At 42.8% G+C, this 20,592-nt stretch overlaps 1 protein-coding gene across 3 annotated transcripts in view; it reads right to left on the bottom strand.

Annotated features, from left to right (window-relative positions):
- Positions 1–20,592, bottom strand: part of MFSD11 (major facilitator superfamily domain containing 11) — a 2,028,489-nt gene that overhangs the window by 684,466 nt on the left and 1,323,431 nt on the right. The window lies entirely within an intron of this gene.

Below are 20,592 nucleotides of genomic sequence, written 5' to 3'. Positions count from 1 at the left end.
GGGTTCGTGGTCTGCACTCTTGTGGGAGGAGAGGCTGGACTCTGCTTTTCTGAGCTGGGAATTTCTGGTTAAAGGCTTATAGTGCATGCATATCTGAACTGCTTCTTACTGAAGTTGGTGCCCCTTGTTTGCTGTGGCATAGACTGGATTCGGGCCTGCTGGATCTAGCTTTGTTTGTGTAACTTGAGCACTAAAATTCAGACATTCTCTAAAGTAGTCGATTGTATTTATTACTGCTTGGTTGTAACTTGATTAAAGTGTAGCTATCATTCTAAGTCTTTTGGATTAAGCACCTGGGCTTCAGACCAGTTGTTTTACATTAGGAAGGTTTGTGGCAAGCACTGTGGTGGCAGGACAGGTAGCTTTCATCCTTCTAAGTTTGGAACTGCTGATTGAGAGCCCAGTGTCCAAGTGTATTAGTTCTGGTTTAAGCACTTGGGCTTCAGGCCAGTTATTTTACATTAAGAAGGTTAGTGGTCTGCACTCTTGTGGGAGAAGAGGCTGGACTCTGCCCTTCTGAGCTGGGAATTTCTGGTTAAAGGTTTATAGTGCCTGAATATTTGAACTGTATCTTACTAAAATTGGTACACCTTGTTTGCTGTAGCATAGACTAGATCCAGGCCTGCTGAATCTAGCTTTGTTTATATGCTTGTTGTTTGTTTGCTTGTTATTTCCCTGGAGCGCTAATTCCACCTAATACGCGGCTTCTCGGCACTTCTGTGGATCACTAGTGATATCTGCATTGCTTACTGTACTTATTTCCTTATTTCACTTGAAAGAAAGTTACTGTTTGTCGTTTTTGCATTTAGTTACTTGTAACACATTGCACTCAAGTTACCTGGCACTTGCTCACTAAAGCAATTATATAAGTCAGCACTAAAAATTAAAAGCACTACACCTTCACTCCCCACTGGCCCTTGTTTTCAATTAAGGAATTCCCAATTTTATTCTAGCATGTCCAAAGGTCAGTTGTCAATCTCCTCTCCGGTCCAGCTGGTGAATCTGGGAATCTTGAGGCAATGTTATAACTGCCTCATGTACACAGACAACCTTCTCCTCCTCCCACATAACACAAATACTTGCGAGAGATGCAGCTATTTAGCCAAACTGGAGGCTGAGCTCTCTCAACTCAGGACTGGCAAGACCAGACAGGAGGAGAAGGCAACTACACACACCACAAAACCAGCCTCACATAATGCTACCACACCACTGAATCAAACACATAAACACACAAAGACATACTCGGAGGCTCTGAGTAAAAATGTACCTAAACAGCAGAGGCCTCCAAAGCAGACACCCAAACAACTGCTAACTCAAGACACCCCACAATCAACACATAAACCACAAAATCAGTGTGCAAAGCAGTCACAGCCCTTAAGGCCAAATACAACACCAAACATACTTGTCATAGGTGACTCCATAGTCAGACACACTGATGTCCCACTCACCAGGCTGAACAAGGAGAGGGTCACAGTAAGCTGCCTATCGGGCGCTAGAATCCGCCACATAACACAAGCACTCGGGTCACTCCACGGCAAGTACAAATATAACACAGTCATTGTCCATGCTGGTGTGAACGACCTGAGACGTACCTCCCTGGACTACATGAAAAGAGACATAGAGGAGCTCTCTGATTATGTAGCCCAGGCAGGTATGACCCTGACCCTGAGCAGTATCCTTCCTTCACCAAGAATGATGCCACAATATAGAGACAAGATGATCAGCTTTAACAATTGGCTTAATGTCTGGTGTCATTCAAAGGGGATCCAGTGTCTGTCTGCCTGGGATGACATGCTTGACAAGCCATGCTGCTTCGCAAGGGACGGCTTGCACCTGTCACCCCTGGGATTCCGGATATTGGCTAAGGCTCTTGCCACCCCCATAGTGCCTTTTTTAGGCAAGACTCAAATTCTAAACCTACCACCCTAGAAAACAAAAATGGGAAGAAACTGAGGGTAATGCTGCTCAATGCCAGAAGTCTAAATCTCAAAATGCACATACTCGAGGCCCTTCTCAGTATGGAGAACATCAATGTCTGTGCTATAACTGAAACCTGGTTCAAGGCTCCTGAGAGCACCCCGGCACTATTAGGTTTTACCTCATATCATGCGTTCCGGCCCCAAAACCCGGGCCACACCACAAAAGGAGGGGGTGTATCCATATTCATAAAGTATACCCACACCTCCAGGTTGGTGGCAACGCACGAAGCTTCGGAAACCATCCAGGTGCAACTAACCATAGGCAAAACTGCGCTACAAATTGTAGCATGCTACAGGCCACCCTCTCAAACTCAGGAACCCCACACAGCCTTCCTGAAGACACTGGAGGGTATAAATGTATCTCCAAACACCATCATATTGGGTGACTTCAACTACCCGAATATAGACTGGGAACATTATCAAGCCCTAACTTTCTAGCCCAACGGTTCCTGGAGTTCATAAATTCAAATGCCATGCAACAGCTAGTCACTGTTCCCACGAGAGGAGAAAATATACTAGATCTCATTATCACAAACATGGGGACAAAATGCTCCACACCGGAAGTATATCCCTCATTGGTGAGATCTGATCATAAACTAATCTCACTGGAAATCCACATCCCGCCCCCACCCCAAACAAAAAAGACCACAGTGAAGAACTTCTCTAAACTTCACACTACTCAAGACTGGTGTGGTATCCTTCAAGGCCCCTGAGCCAGTGGAAACCACACATCCAAGCTGCGGAAGCCCTTACAAATGCCTTCTATGAACACCTCCAGGACTGCATGGATCAGGCAATCCCAAATAAAACCAAGACTCTTTCCACAAAGGGCAAACGTCCAGTCTGGTGGACCCCAGCCATTAACAAACTTTACAATAAGAGAAGAAAGCTATTACATGATGGAACAAAATCCATAAAAGGGAGGTCACCCCTGATCATTATTAGTAAAAAAATACGAGCACTCATAAAATCAACTAAGGCCAATTTTGAGAGAAAAATTGCCATGGATTCAAAGGACAATCATAAGGCCTTTTTCAGCTATGTTAGGAACCTGGGTGGAAACTCCCAGATATGCTCAGAATTAGTCCAAAATGATACAAAAATCACTGAACCCACAGACATTGCCAACATACTGGCAGACAGGTTCAGTGCAAACTTCACCCCCCTCTACCCCCCTAAAGGAGAGATAACTATCCCAGCGAAGTGTAGCCTCCCAGACATCTCAAATGCACAGGTGAAAGCTGCTCTCTCTAAAGCTAAAAACACAGCATCAATGGGACCGGATGGTGTCCCTGGCTGTGTGCTACATGAGCTAAATGAGGAATTAAACCCGCACATAAGGCAGCTGTTTAATCTCAGCCTTACCACAGGATACGTGCCCAAGGAGTGGCGTACGGCAACTGTGGTCCCACTCCACAAAGGCGGTGCCTCTACGGACCCTGGTAATTACTGCCCCATAAGCTTAACAAGTCTAGTCTGCAAAGCTATGGAGAGGATCATAATGGAGCTCATAAACAAAGATATAGGGGACTTGCAGACATTGGACCCGACCCAGTTTGGCTTCGTCAAGGGCAGATCATGCCTTTTGAACTTGGTCGACTTCTTGAAACAGTCACCAAGGCCATTGATGAGGGAAAGGCAGTCCATACAGCCTACCTTGACCTTGCAAAGGCTTTCAACACAATACCCCACTCGGGTATTGTAGAAAAACTTACCAGCTTAAATGTAAACCCATATGTCACAAGATGGGTTGCAAACTGGCTTAAGGACAGAACCCACAGGGTTAGAGTTGCTGGCGCTATGTCAGACTCCAAGCCGGTCACAAGTGGTGTCCCACAAGGCTCGGTCCTTGGCCCCCTATTGTTCGGCATCTACTTCTCAGAAGTACAGGCCAACATGGGAGGACTTTGGCTGACAAAGTTTGCAGACGACTGCAAACTGGGCGCCATAGTGAAGTGCATCGGACACGGATATCCTTCAGAAGGGACTCACGGAAACAGATAGCTGGTGCCAGAGCCATGGCCTGAAGTTAAACGCCAAAAAATGTATAGTCATACCCGTCGGGAAAAACAAGCTACCATATAGGTGGCAATCCACTAAGCACAGAAGAGGTTATCAGGGACATGGGGACCCAGGTTGACAGTGGCCTTCCTTTTGACACTTACATTGCTGAAGTGGTTAGAAAGACCTTCTACATTGCCCACCTGATCATGAAGGGATTCACATCCAGATCTAGTTAGGTCATTGTTCCCCTGTACTCTTCACTTATCAAACCAATGATCGAGTACAATGTCCCATTCGGGATGTATCTCACCCGACATCTGCAGCAATTGGAGAGACCCCAAAAGTTCCTCACCAAAAGGATAAAGGGACTCCAAAATCTGTCATATGCTGCCAGATTGAAGAAACTCCAGCTCTATTCAGTCGCATACCGTCTGCTCAAAGGTGACATGTGCCTGACATACAAGGCCATGTCCAACCCAGAATTAATGGACATGCTCCACCTCAAAAAATCCAAATCCACCAAAACCAATAGAGCAAGTGACTTAAACCTTAGCACGGATATAAATAGGACGTGCTGGAGGGATAGATTTATCACTCAGAGGACTCCCTACGCTGTGGAATAAAATCCCGGTCCATGTGAGGCAGAGCACCTCGCTGGCTCTCTTCAAGAGAAATCTTGACCTGTGGATGGGAGATCGTAGGTTTACACCAGGAATCATCTCTGTGTCACTGCTGGACAGAGGCACAGCAAACTAATGGGCACAGTATTTTTTCATATAAGGGGTGGTGTAAGCCACAAAACTTTGGGCTAGGCTTACAAATGCCTTAGGGCAGATAGCCTAGTATAAACCTATAAACCTATGAACCTATGAACCTACCATTATTAAAAATAACACAACACAGTCCACAGTTTGAAAATAGGGACTTCCATCAGACAACATGCATTACGGCTCTCCCTTCAGTTAGGTATAAATTTTCATTTTTAAGTAAAATTTTAGATAAAATACTTATATAACGTAATTAAGTCATTTCATCTCTTATCTTATTTTCTTGAAATAATTACCAAGCAAAACTCATTCTGTCCAAAGTTAAAGTGGTTATAAACATAGGGTCATAGTATGTACTAGGCTATCGGCCCTAGGGCCTATATAAGCCTAGCCAAAAGAGGTTCCCTGGCTTCCGCCACCCAAGAAAATTTTTCCTGTGCCCCTGTTGAGCAGAGCCACAGAAGTGATCCCCAGGGTGAATTTCCTGTTTCCCATCCAGCTGTCAAGATTTCTCTTAAAGAGGGATAAGGAGGAGCTTTGCATGACATGAATGGGTAGTCTGTTTCAGAGCATGGGAAGTCACTGGGAAGGGAATCTATCCCTCCAGCATGTTCTGTTTATTGTGGTGACAAGGTTTAGGTCCCTGGAGAGTGTGGCTCAGAGAGATTGGGATTTCTTTAAGTATAGCATGTCCATCAGATCTGGGCTAGATGTGTCTTTTTATGTTATGCAGAAGTCACCCCTGAGTAGGCCATATCTGGAGTTTTTGAGATGGTCTGCATATGGCATTGGTTTGAGGCCAGTAACCCTCTTAGTGAGGTATTTCTGTGGCCTCTCTAGTTGTTCTAGATGTCTTGTGAGGTACATGCCAAATGGGGTGTTGTACTGTACAATGGGTCTGATGAGGGATGAGTAGAGAGGAAAGATTACCTCTTTTTTTTTCTGGAGGAGAACCCCTTTGGGGTGAGGTGTGCCATGTAGAAGGATTTCCTGACTATTGTGGTGACGTGATTATCAAAGGAGAGACTACTGTCCACCTGTGTCCCAAGGTCTCTCATAACACTTTCAGTGTTTAGCAGGCTACCACCTATGTGGTAGTTCATGGGTACGGTGTTTTTCACAAAGGGGATGACAATGCACTTCTTGGCATTGAGCTTTAGGCAATGACTTTGACACTAAGCATCAGTCTTAGTGAGGCTTCTTTGTAGAATGTCCACATCCTGAGGCTATGGCTCCCAGTTTGCAGTCATCTGTGAACTTTCTTAGCCAGAGACCAGCTGTATTAGCCTGGACTTCTGAGAAGTAGATACCGAACAGGGGAGGACCCAGGACTGAACCCTGTGGTACTCCGCTTTTCACTGGTCTGAAATCGGATTTGGAGTTGGCTACTTTCACTGTGTGGGTTCTGTCAGTGAGCCAGTTGGCCACCCATCTTGTGACATAGGGATTTATGCCCAGTCCAGTGAATTAATCTACAATACCAGATTGGGGGACGGTGTTGAAAGCCTTGGCGAGGTCAAGATAGGCTGTGTGCACCACCTTACCTTCGTCTACAGCTCTGGTGACTGCTTTAAAGACGTCAATCAGGTTTAGGAGGCATGATCTACCTTTTACAAACCCAAACTGAGTGGGGTCCAGAGTATGGAGGTTACCTATGTCATTGTTCATAAGCTCCAGGATGATGCAATCCATGGCTTTGCAGACCAGGCTTGTCAGGCTAATGGGGTGGTAGTTCCTGGGGTCAGTGATGACACTCCACTAATGGAGTGGGATAACTGTCACTGTGCCATTCCATAGGCACAAAGCCTGAAGTGAGGCTATGGTTGAACATAGTACTTAGGTGGGGAGCAAGTTTGTTCTGTAGTTCATGCAGAACAGAGCCTGGAATGTTGTCTGGTCCCATGGATGCTGTGTTCTTGGCTTTGGAGATTGCGGTCTTGACTTGTGTGTCCATGATTACAGGGGCTTTGCAATCTTCCAGTATGGAGATGGGCCCTTTGGGGGGTGAGGGGGTTAAGTTTGCACTGAACCTGTCTGCCAGGATGTTGGCAATATCAGTTGGTTCAGTAAATCTAGTGTCACTGTGCTGTAGCTCAGAGCAGCTCTGAGTGTTGCCATTGAGATTCTTGACACAGCTGTAGAATGCTTTGTGGTTGTCTTTGGAATCCCTGGTGATTTTATTTTCGTAAATAGCTTTGGAGGATTTTTATAAGGGATCTCAACTTCTTACTGAGGCTGACAATGGGGTTCCTGCAATCATGGGATTTTACTCTTTTTTGCAACAGTTTATTCCTTCTGTTGTAGAATTTGTTTATGGTAGGGGTCCACCAGACTGGCTTCCTTTTTTTGGAGGTTAGCGTCTTGGTTCTGTTGGGGATGGCAACTTCCATGCACTCGTGTATGTGCTTATACAGTGCATTTGTATATGATTCAGCAGTCGTGCCTCTATTTTCTGTCTGTATAGGTGTCATGAAGTTAGCCACGTCTGACTTAAGTATGAAGTTGGCTTTGGAGAAGTTTTTTATGGTGGTTTCCTTAATAGGGGGTGGGGGCGGGATATGGATGTCTAGGGTGATTAGCTTGTGGTTGGATTTGACCAGTGAGGAGTTGACCTCTGGTGTAGAGCATCTGTTACCCATATTGGTAATGACCATTTCCATGATATTGCTGCCCCTGGTGGGGATATGGACAAGCTGATCTAGGGCGTTGGAATTGATGAATTCCAGAAAACGTTGAGCAAATGAGTTAGTACGAGTAGTTTTCCCAGTTGATGGTGGTGTAGTTGAAATCTCCCAATATTAGGGTACTGGGCTCTACCTTAATATTATACAGTTTATCGAGAAACATGGAGTGGGCATCCTGGAGCATGGTGGGGGATCTGTAACGAGCTACAACCTGAATTGCTGTCTTGCCCAGTGTTAATTGTACTTGGATAATTTCGGATGCATTATGTTGAGCAACTAGTCTGGAGGTGTGCATATCCTTTATGAATATGGACACGCCTCTTCTTTGAGTGTTTTGGTCCAGGTTAGGTGGCCGAAAGGTGTGGTAAGAATTGTAGCCTGGTAATGCAGGGGTGCTCTCTGGAGCCTTAAACCAGGTCTCTGTCACTGCACAGACGTCGATGTTCTCCATCTTAAGGAGTGCCTCGAGTGAGTGCATTTTGAGGTTTAGACTTCTAGCATTGAGCAGCGTTACCCCTAGATTTCACTTGTTTGAATCCACTATGGTGGTGCATTTGACATTTGAGTTTGCCTAAAAAAAGGCAGTATAGGGGTGGCAAGAGCCTTAGCCAGTATCCGAAGTCCCAGAGGCGACAGGTGCAGACCATTCTCTGGCAAAGCATCGTGGCCTGTCGAAAATGTCATCCCAGGCAGACAGATACTGGATCCTCTTGGAATGAAACCAAAAGCTTAGCCAATTGTTGAAGTCAATCATTTTGTCCTTGTACTGTGGTATCATTCTGGGCAATGGCAGGATGCTACTCAGGGTAGTGTCATACCTGCCTGCGCCACATGGTCAGAGAGCTCCTCCATGTCTCTTTTTATGTAGTCCAGGGAGGTACGTCTCAGGTCATTCACTCCAACATGGACAATGACAGAGTCATATTTGTACTTGTTGTGGAGCGACCTGAGTGCATGGGTTATATGGCAGATCCTGGCAGGTGACAGTAACTTTAAATGTGGACAGGTTGGGATTTTTAGTTATCTGCTGAGGAAGGGTGTTCCAATCTTTGGCTATTTTATGGGAGTAGAGGGAGTGTCCATGATAGTTTTGAGACTGGGTTACTCTTAGCATTAGTCTGTTGGATGACCTGAGGAGTCTACAGTTTGTGTTTGGCTAGACTTGGTTTGATGGAGCTTGGCAGTCGGTAGGGTTGAATGTGATTTTATGGGCAAGTGAAAGTTGTTTTAGTAATAATAAGCTGGGAAGTTCTAGCAAGTAAAGTTGTCAGAGCACTGCAGTGGTGTGCTCTGTGGGGTTGGTTGCTGACAAACTTAGCCATTCTGTTATAGCAGAAGTCTAGTTTATTTAGGTCAGTTTTTGATAGGTTAGTAAAGACCTAAAAGTAGTATAGGAGGGTGGAAAGCAACTGGGATCTTGCAGTGGCCAGTCTAGCTTGTTGTGTAAGGTAAGGTTTAACCCTGTATACAGCACCTAGTTTAGAGTGGATTTTTTTGATGATCAGATAGATGTGCTTTACAAGATTTTAGTGAGTCATCTTTGGTTACCCCAAGCAGCTTGGTCTGATTGGTGGGTTCGATTTTTGTACTGTTGTTAGATAGTATGGAGAAGGATTGGGTACTGGGTTTGGTAGATTAAAATTATGAGCTTGGTTTTACTTGGATTTAGGATGACTTGGTGGCTGGGGAAGTACTTTTCAATATCTTGGAATGATGACTGCATTTTGTGTTGAAGTTCTTGTGGGGAGTGGGCTGAGCAGACAACGGAGGAGTCATCTGCATATTGGAAGATGGTGGCAGTATAGAGGTTGTTGGTAAATATTAAGAAGAGGAGGGACCCAAGTATGGAGCCTTGTTGTACCCCCGTGGTGACTGGTAATAGTGGGGACAGGCTAAATATCTTTGGGGCTGCCTTCTTTATACTGATTAATTTGCCTCTTCTCCTTTGCAAAAATATTGCACCATATCAAATCTCTCTTTCTTCCCATGTCCATATTTCTTTTTTTATAGTTTTCAAATATCTCTAGGTTTTGTTTATATTTTTGCACTTTCTCAGATGCTTATTTTTCCAAACAGATCAAAGTTTCTTGATCTATATACTGTTTTTCACAAATCTGTTGTATTAATGAACACAAATTATCATTTGAAGCTTCTAACAGTTTTTCTTACGGAAGTATTTTTCATTCCTCTAATTTCTCAATCGTTTTGTTCATCTTGTGTCTGGAAATTCTGGGCTTTTTGCACAACACTAATAATACACAATTTATTTTTTATCCTCAATAGTCCACTCTATCGTCTTTATGGCTGCTCTTTGGCCTATCAGCTTTTGTGATTTTTGTGGACTGCTACTTGCTTCTACAATGGGGGGGGGGGATCTTCCACCTGGGCCTGGCCTGGCCCCATTGTACACTTGTCATTTTTTCCAGTCCCGGCAACAGTGCGCCTACCAGGATTGGGAACTTTTTTATTCTGGGTCTTGTGCACCCAGCTATCTCTCTAAATTTTTGACATACCTCTGTCCATTATGCATGCTATATATAAATACAGTCTATAAATCAGTGTTATCTTGGTGAGATTTTGTGAAAACAGGGTCTACTTTGCAAAGACACTCACAAAGACTTGAGCATGAATTCAATTTTGGCACTACTACTCTCCTTTGCTTGCTGACCTTTCATCTCTCCATTCGGACCTGACACAGGTTGCACCAGTGGGGATGATCCTTTGGTGATGTCAGAAACTTGACAGGCTTGCGAAGGATTGGCTCAGGTATATATGTCTCCTTCCATGCCCATTTGGAGATTAGATTTACAATCTCATCTGTAGAAGGAACTACTCATGAGGTAGATGGGCCAGCCCTAAAAGCTTCAAGGAATGCAGACTCTTCTTGAGAAGCTGCTTCAGTCGACCACCCCCATTTCTGAGTAGTTCCAAAATTTCTCCAAATGTGACATCCTCGAGAAACGAAAGTACAGTTGTGTAAGCTGAACTTAGCATAACAGTAGATGTTTGAATGATCACTGCTGCAGTAGCCTTAACTTTATGGGTAGATTACCAAAGTTAACTAAATTTGGAAGGTGGAAGAAGAAGGGTCCAAGACCCCATGGAAAATGGTCCTAGCAAAGCTTGATCGAAATCTAGAGGAATCAAACGTATCAAACGTATACAGCTTAGTATGTACAGAAGACCAAGTAGCAGCTTCTAGAATACTTCTAGAATCCAGCTCTTTCCAAAAAGCCATAAATGTTTCCAAGGCCCTAGAGGAGTGGGCCTTAACCTGCATGGAATAGATTTGTTACGGTGAGTATAACAAAAGGTAATAGCCTTAGACAACTATTTGAAAATAGTCTGCTTTGACACTGGTCATCCCTTCTTCTTATCTATACAAGAAATGAACAATTGATCCAAGGATCTGAAACACTTATTTCTGTTAAGACAGTACCAGAGTTGTCTGTGGACATCCAAGGTATGGAGCATCCTTTGTCACGCATGGATTTTTAGACTCAGGAAAGAAAACGGGGAGATGGACAGTTTGGCTTAAAGTAAACTCAAGACACGACTTTAGGTACAAAGGATTAGTTCAAAAAGAAACTCTTTCCCTGTGAAAAATCAGATTAGGGTTGATTCCCCATAAGAGCTTGCAATGCATATATTCTTACTGTAGTGGTCAGAGCAAACAGTAAAACTATTTCCATGTTAAGAACCTCAAGTATTAGCTTTTCTAACAAAATTAAGATCCCAGTGATGGGCCACCAGTTTTCTAGGAGGCTTCTTATGCAAAATTTCTTTCAAGAGCATTTTGATACGAGAGACTGCATTGAAACAAGAAGATCCTTGGGCAGACATACTGAAAAGGCCTACAAACGAACCTTGACAGAGGACTATAAAGGGCCACAGGACAGTTTCAGACATCAGCCCTCAATTTGGTGGCCAAGAATTCTAAAACTTTGCAAGAGACTGGAAAGCCAAATGCATTACAAGTAGTATGAGATATTATTTAGTGACAAGCTTTCTTGCCTCCATTACTACCTGCTAGATGTCCCTAGAAAACAGGAACCTAAAAGGAATTAAGACCCTACCATTCAGGCAATCAACTGAAGATGATTGATGTTGGGGTGCATCAAACACGCCTGGTCTGGTGAGAGCAGATTCAATCTGTGATTAAGCTTGGAGTAATTGCCCCTGGCCATTTTCAAAAGAAGGGAGAACCATGGTTGCCTGGGCCAGTATGGTGTCACCACAATGATCTTGGGGCGATACCTTCTGAATTTTCAGAAGTACTCTGGATATTAGTGAAAAGGATGGAAAGATATACAGGAACATTTGTATCCAAAGAAAAATGGCATCTGTCTTCCATGCCATCTAGCTTGACATACTGAAACAGAATCTTAAATAAAAAAAACAGAATCTTGACGATTGTTCAGAGAGGAGGCAAACAGGTCTACTTGAGTTCCCCACAGAACCTCACAGATGAATCAAATCTTGGAAGACTTCCTTATCTAGTTTCCCGTTGTGAGGATCTGCCCTGGACTTGCTCAGCTTGTCTGTCACACAATTTTACTCTGGTGGAATGTAGGATGCCGAGTGAGACTGTGCTGTTAAGCGATATCCCAAACTAATATGGCTAGTCTGCAAAGAGGGTATGACTTGGATCCGCCTTGCTTGCTGATGTACCAAATGCCTGTGATAATGTCTGTAAGCACTTGAAGAGGTCCCAGGGATCAACAATTTTTCAGAGTTGAGTGCCTTGATCAGGGCAAGCATATCCTTGATATTTAACATCCTAGTATCTGTCCTTGCTGTCCCACACCTCCTGCATTTTTATCCCAACCAAAACTGCTCTCCAAGCAAAGTCCAAAGTGTCTGTGGTGATTGACTGCTTTGGAGCAGGGAGAGAGAATGGGAGACCTGGATTTAAGGTCATCTGTCATCTCCTACAAAACATTTCTCTTCAGACAAACTTCAGCACTGGGATTTGAAAAGATAAAGGGTGATGATGCTGAGACCAAAGAGATTTCAGACACCGCTACATTTTTTCATGTGGGGAATCAGAAAAATCATAGATGCCGTGAGACCCAAAACCCTAAGGTATTCCCTTACAGTGACCGATGTCGGAGTACAAAACTTTAGAAACCGATTTAGATAAAGATCTATTTTTTTTTCCTCTGGAAAAAAGCTCTATGAACTGAGGTGTCTAGTTGACATCCCAGGAATACAATCCTGTTCATAGGTTCATGGATGTTTACTAGGCTAACGACCACAAGGGCCTTTTTAAGCCTAGCCATGCGTCCCAAATCTCTGACAAGTTCTGATACCCTTGATAAGTGTAAGAAGGGGTTTGGGAGGTGAACCATTTACACATTACCTGTGTCCATTAGAGACATAGGTGCCAAACCAGGGATGAATTTCCGGTTTCCCATTCAACTGTCCAAGTTGCACTTGAATTCAGTTAGGAAGGAATGCTGCTTCACATGTATGGGGAGCCTGTTCCATAGATGCAGTAGTCTCTGTGATACATACATGGATGGGAGGGTGGCCTAATGGTTAAGGTGTTTGCCTTGCAAACACAAGGTGCAGGGTTTGAGTCTCACAAGGGATAATTGGCTAGGCTTACAATGGCTCGCAAGGGCAGCTAGCTTAGTACTAACCTATGAACCTATGAACATACCTATCTCTCCAGCAGGTCCTATTTATATCACAGGCAAGGTTGTAAGTCTTTCGAACAGGTAATTGTGGTGATGTTTGTTTTGTGGATATGCAGGAAGTCCATCAGAGTGGGGTCTGACAATGTCCTGTATGCCAGGCATAAATCTACCCTCGAAAGCCTGTAGAAGACAGCATACAGGGACAGGGCCTTGAGGTGGTCTGCATGGGGCATTTCACTTATGCCCTGTATTCTTTTAGTGAGGAACTTCTGTGGACGTTCCAATTGTTGGATATGCATGGTTAGGTACATATCAAGGGGGGCATTGTACTCAATGATAGGTCTGATGAATGCCGAATACAGTGGAACAATGACTTTCTTGGACTTTGATGCCATACCTTTGTTTATAAGTTGTGCAATATAGAATGAGTTCCACACCACTGTAGACACAGGATGGTCAAAGGCTAGATTACTACCTATGTGTGTCCCTACGTTCCTGACTACTGGGTCAACTTTAAGGGTTGTGTTGTCAATATGATAGTTACCAGCAATGGATGATTTCCCAAAGGATACTATTATGAATTTCTTGGCATTTAGTTTTAGTCCATGGTTCGGCACCAGTTGTTTGTCTGTGTCAGCCCCTCCTGGAGAACATTTGTGTTAGTGTGAGATTCAATGATAGCTCCTAATTTGCAATCATCTGCAAATTTAGTCAGACAGAGACCACTGACATTGGCATTGACTTCTGAGAAGTAAATTCCAAAAAGAAGCAGTCCAAAGACTGTTCCCCAAGGGCCTCCACTTGTGACTGGTCCCTTTGTAGAGGTGGACTCCCCAATTCTAACTTCCTGGGTCCTGTCTATGAGTCAAGTTGGCTATCCACTGAGTGACATACAGGTTTGTACCTAACCTCTTGAGTTTGTCAACAATGCCAGAGTGGGGTATTGTCTTAAATGCCTTGGCCAGGTCAAGATAGGCAGTGTGGACAATTTTTCCCCCATGCATTGTTTGGGTGACCTTCTCAAAGAAGTCCACCACGGTGAGCAAGCATGATCTGCCCTTGACAAAACCAAACCAGGTTGGGTCCACTGGAAGTTTACTAGATCATCTCCATGATAATTCTTTCTATGGTTTTATATACAAGACTAGTGAGACTTATGAGTCTGTAGTTTCCAGGGTCTGTCAATGGCCCACCTTTGTGCAGAGGGATGACTGTTGCCTTTCTCGATTCATGAGGCATGAAACCTGTTTGGATGCTACAGTTAAATAGAAATTCCAGAGTCCCTGATAGGTCATGTTTCATGCTATTTAAGAAGGCATCCTGAGACACTGTCTGGGCCCAGTGATGCAGTGTTCTTGGTCATAGAGAGAGCATTAAGGACCAGTTCCCAAGTGGTAGTAGGGGAAGTTATATTTGATGATATTTCCTGTGGGAAGGTTGAGGGGGAGAGTGGGGTAAAATTGGAGCTTAATTTATCAGCCAGGAGGTTTGCTGTGTCTTCTGGCTCAGTATAGGTGGCTCCATTTATAATGTACATATATGTATAATTGTGTATTGCCTTTGAGGTTGTGGACATAGCTAAAGAATTCTTTGTGGTTGTCCTTAGCCTGGCAGGCCAAATGTACCTCAAACTTTGCTTTGGTAAACTTTATTTGTCCTCCGAGTTGCTTTAGTTTGATGAGTGTGCTTTTATCCTCCTGAGTGCTGCACCTGCTAATTTTTGCCATGATTTTCTTCCTTGCATTGAGCAAGGAGCAACACAGCATTGAGCATCAATACCTTTAGATTTTCTTGGTTTTGATATGCTATGTTGGAAGTACATTCAGTTTGTCATTGCCTAAAAAAGGCACTATGGAGGAAGACAATGTTTTAGCTAATATTCGAAAGCCCAGAGGGGAGAGGTCCAGACCATCCACTGCAAAACCGCATGGTCTGTTGACCATCTCCTTCCATGCTGACAAATATTGCACCCCCTTAGAATGACACCAGAAACTAAGCCAATTATTAAAGTCAGTCTTTTTTGTTCATATTGTGGCATCATCCTTGGAGAAGGTAAAACGCTGCTCAATGCTAGGCTCATACCAGCCTCAGACACACATTCTGAGAGGTCCATGATGTCTCTCTTCATACAGTCTAGGGAGGTATGTCTCAGGTCATTTACTCCCACATGGACCATGACTGAGTCATATTGGTAACTATGGTCCAGTGACCTGAGTGCCTGCGTAATGTGGCAGATCCTAGCCCCTGATAAGCAACTGACCACGACTTTCTCCTAACTCAGCCTGTTGAGGGGGACATGAGTGTGTTGCACAATGGAGTCTCCAATGATTAGAATGTTGGATTGTGTGGTGGCTTTCCTTATCAGCTTAGAGGTAGAGGCTCCTTGAGATGCAAGTGTATGTGTTGATGTGGGTGATGTTTTTGAAAGCATGTATTTGGGACTGCTAAGGGTATTTGTTATGCGTACTTCATCTAGGAGGTCTTTGTGGTTTAGGAAGGTTACAATTATGTGCCTCAGCATATGTGGGTCGATATGACTGCTTTGAATTGTGTGTTTGACTTTTATATGAGAGCTTTGCCTCCAGTGACATTGTGTAAATACATATCTCAGATACCATATCAGTTTCTTTGAGAATTAACTGGTTGTCAGTAGACATGATTCACTCCCATGAACATGAGTCACTTCACTACTCCATGTCTCAAGTGTGCGTCTCCATCCAGCTGCGTTCACTCTACAAAAAGTGAAACAAGCACATATACCTTCTGCAGCAGTAGTCAGACTATCATATCGCACTACCTAAAGAACCTGCACAGCTGAATTTTACCTACAGGTAGCAAGAAGTACACAAGCGACAAATAAAGTTAAATCTATGTAAGGCAATATGCAAATAACTTAATTTGTTAAGTCTAGTGTGCATTGTTTTGTAGTGTTGAATCTGCTGGAAGGATATCCCCACCCACACTCATAGGCCTTTTACTGCTGAAGGTGAATCTATATTAACACTTCAGCATATGTCACACTTATCAGTGTAATATATCCCTGGAAAGACACTGAAAAGCCCATAATAATAAAATTAGATGCTGTGACTTGAGACAAGTATTTAGAGTTCAGACAACTTGTCTTTTGTATCCATGAACATCCTACCTTACTGTTTATGGTGGTAAACCACCTGGGGGGGGGGTTCTTCCCACTCCGTTCGCTCCACTCACTCTGCTCCCTTGCCCTTCCCCCATATCCCACCCTCCCTCAACACTTCTACTCTTATCCTAAGAAAACCACTCCCCCTCATTCCTATAATCCAAATACACAAAACCCTACCTTGTCCATGCCCACATTTCATGCACAATTTACTTTATTTTATTTAGCCAAACTTATCTGCTCTCCCTTACATCCATCCCCTTGAACTCACATTACCACTACTACACATTTTTGCATCTTACTCTACCATCACAATAGAATCACCACCTCAAACTATTTTAAATTAACTCCACGCTTACCACTTTCTTTTCTACTATACACACAAACTAGCATTGCACCATAGTTTTACTACTGACCAATCACATCAACCCCACCCATCCTTATCACAAACTGCAAGGTAAAACAAACTAACCACATTATCAAAGCCCACTCTGAAGTCAAAACATTTCAGCCTTACCTTCAGCTGCACACATCACATGATAACAGTCTTTATTTACACCTGTACTACATTCAAGCACACAAATTCCACTTTTACCATTTTTAAAGCCACTATCACAGTTGACATGCTCCTCTTAACTTGACTAGCCTCTTTACTCTTAATTCTCAATCTCACTACAGCTATCTCTTTGCATGCCCCCACACACCAATACATAACAACCTCTTCTAACCCTCTCTCCAATAAACAACACAGCTTCTCACATATCTCCTCCCAGATTTTCCCTTATACCCTCCCATTCTATTCAAGCCACAAACTGGCCTCCTCACCTCCTATGAAACCACACTTGACACCAGTACTCTCTCACCTAGGAATAAAAAACATTTTCCATGGTACGCATTCCTCATTACCTATCTACTCAAATGTGGAGACATGCATCCTAACCCTGACCCACCCTCTAATCCTAACCACAAGTGTAACCCCAAAGATTTAAACATATTTACACTTAACCTTAGAAGTATATGTAATAAAACAGCCCCACTGTGTGCCTGGATTGATCAAAATAAACCTGACATACTAGCCCTTACTGAAACATGGCTATATCCCAATGTAAAAGACTTAGAAATAATACCACCAAACTTTGCAATAACCACAAGAGATAGATCTAAAAAAAAGGTGGGGGGATAGCACATCTATATCCCTCTACACTTAACATCACACCCTACACCAGTAATATACCCATCTATTCCAATGCTGAGGTACTAATCTCCTTTTGAACCTCAATATATCAAAAATATTTGCATAATAGTAATATATATCCCACCAGGTAACAATATGCCAGTGTTGGAAAATATTTTATCCTGGACATCCCAAACAATAATCTTAGGAGACGTAAATATAGACTGGCAAACCATAGCTTCAAACTCCCAAACAAATAGTATAAATCTGTATGTTTTTTCTCAGCTTATCAATGCTCCAACAAGATACAGCAAAGGTCTTGTCTGCCAATTCACCTTAGACTGGATTCTAGTATCCCACCCTGCTAACTGTCCCTCTTCTGGTACACTGCCTACCTCCCTGAGCGATCTGCCAGCTTAGTCCCTTAGAACAAACTCCCAACAACTAAGAGTACATACTATAAAATCAGTTAGGAACTCAATTAATTTTTGTCAGCATAAATTCAACAATCTCCTATAGGAAAAAGACTGGACACCCCTTAAACAACTACCCCTTAATGATGCTGTACTATACTTTAATAACACCTTCCTTCACATACTTAATACATTAGCTCCCATTCGTATAAAAATAATCAAAAAAGGACAAGGCACCATGGCTCTCTAAGGAATGTAAACACCTGATGAAGCAAAGGGACCCAGCCTAGTCAACCTGGAAACAAAACAAAAATGAAGAAAATCATGTTAATTTCAAAACACTACATAACAAAGTGACAAAACTACTCAACGGAGATAAAACGTCATATTATTCCCAACTTCAATTCCAGCATAAAATCAACCTCAGTAAATTTTGGCACTCCATATCTTCTCTACTTAACCCTGGAAGAAATGGAGAGCACAACTTTTCACCTGATACCCCCTCCATCACAAATAGCCGAAAACTTTAACAAGCACTTCATAAAATCAATTTCAGACCTACTAACACCCCTAATTCTGGACTCGTTCACCCTTCAACCAAATCAGACACTGACCCTAGGCCATCAACTACTTCTAACCCTGTTATTACTAACCCCCATATTCAACAAAATGTCATACAAACCCCATTCTCATTTCAGTCCATACCCACTGACACCATTAAAAAAATGCTACAAAAACTAAAACCCTGCTCTACTTCAGCTGACAATCTCCCACCATACTACCTCAAACTGGCTGCTAACTCAGTTGCCTACCCAATCAGTATCCTTATAAATAGGTCTTTATCTGAATCAGAAGTACCTACCATATGGAAATAATCTCACATCACCCCATCCACAAAGAAAGCAACTCTTTTGATCCATCCAGTTTTTATCCTATATAAATCTCGTCACCCATATCCAAAATTCTCGAGAGAGGTATCCATCAGCAGGTAATGCAATATCTATTGCAAAATTATCTTTTAACCAAAAACCAACATGGCTTCTGACCTAGCCACAGTACAGCTACAGCCCCATTATCTTTTACAGAAACTATGAACAAGGCCAGAGATGCAGGATGCTATACAGCCTCAGTATTCCTTGATCTCTCCAAGGCCTTTGACACAGTGTCTGACCCCTTACCTTTGAACACACTGCAACTTAGGCTTCTCACATAACACAGTAAAATGGTTTCAGAGCTACCTCAAGGATCGTAAACAAGCAGTGAAATGGTCCAACAAACTCTCACCCTTTCTCCACAACCCCCCATTTCAACATCCTTGCATCTGACAACACTGCTATAGAAATAGTGCAGGAAACCAAACTTCTACGTGTTATCATTGCCAAACTTTCATTTGACCCCCATATACAACAAAATATAAAGAAAACTCATCATAAACTGGGACTCTTATACAGAAACAAACATTTTTTTTACTGCTGCAACCAAAACTACCCTTGCAAAAACATGTTTACTTCCCTCTCTTCTTTATGGTGCTCCTATCTTAACTAATTTACAAATTCTACCCTAAGCAAGTTGGAACAGTGCTACAACAAAGTTTGCCAGAAACTCTAAACATCACACACACACCACTGTAAACCACTCCTAGAATAAAACTGGCTTGAACTACCCAACCAACTTGCCCTTATTCGGCTATCCACCTTGCAAAACCTTATTTGCAAGCCTACTACCTGCCCTGTACTAGCCAATCTAGTCGCACCTTACCAAATCGATCCCCACGATCAGAAGACAAAAATCTCTTAGCTATCTCAAAATCCACAAGAAAACATGGTCATTTTCTGTATTCATACTTTGTCTCTATACATTGGAATTCACTACCTCTAGCTACCAGGTTTATTCCTGGCGTAACCCATTTCAAAGCCTCTTTAAAAAATCATCTCAAAAATACATGGCTTTGTTCCTGCATAAAGCCTGCCTAAAGCTCAGGTCTTCCTCTTATCTCACATATCAATCCCTCGCAGACTGCAAGATCCTAAAGCTCATCTAACTCCTTCTCTGCTTCTATACCATAACCTTAAGCTACTGCTCAGGTTTTATTGCTTCTATTCTTCTTAACTCTCTCTCACTACATGTCTGCATCACTAAATTTCTGGCTGCTGTTTCTACATCATGTATGATGACAGGGACTATTATCGTCTGTAATGTTTTAACTATATAGAACTGTTTAGATGTGCAGTAATATATTACAACATCTTGTAGCAGTTTGTTCTTTCAACTTATTTTTTGTATAGTATTTCCAATGTAATCTTTATTGTATTGGATTACACTGTATTTGTATTGTACTGTATGTGGAGCTTTTCTCCCCGGGCCTCTGCTGAAAACGGGTTCTGTAGACCCAGTCAGGCCACCCCGTTAAGCGAATGTCAAAATAAATAAATAAATAAAACAATGTAATTTCTATATTGCCTCCGGATGCCAATATCCACTCAAGCCGATAATGGCAACAGTAGGAAAGTTCATATCCATGGCAACAAACCCTTTTTATTGATTAGACAGTTGGCATGAGAATATCAATCACTGTCAGGAGTATCTGGTTTGCAACTATGGGGACAGTGCTTGTCACTGCAAACTAGCTGTCCTTTATGCAACTAGGTATTGGAGAAATTTCAATTGTGTTTTAATAGGAAAAATGTGACTCAGGGTGTCTTGAGTCTATACAGAGCACTGCCAAACACTTGAGGAGAAAGTAATACGTAGAACCTGAAAATTTAAGGATGAAGTATTTAGGCAGATATT

Source organism: Protopterus annectens, chromosome 12.part0, assembly GCF_019279795.1.
Source record: "Protopterus annectens isolate FY-2018-M chromosome 12.part0, PAN1.0, whole genome shotgun sequence".
NCBI lineage: Eukaryota > Metazoa > Chordata > Ceratodontiformes > Protopteridae > Protopterus > Protopterus annectens.
Note: the sequence above shows the minus strand (reverse complement) of the source record. Positions and strands in the feature narration are given on the sequence as shown.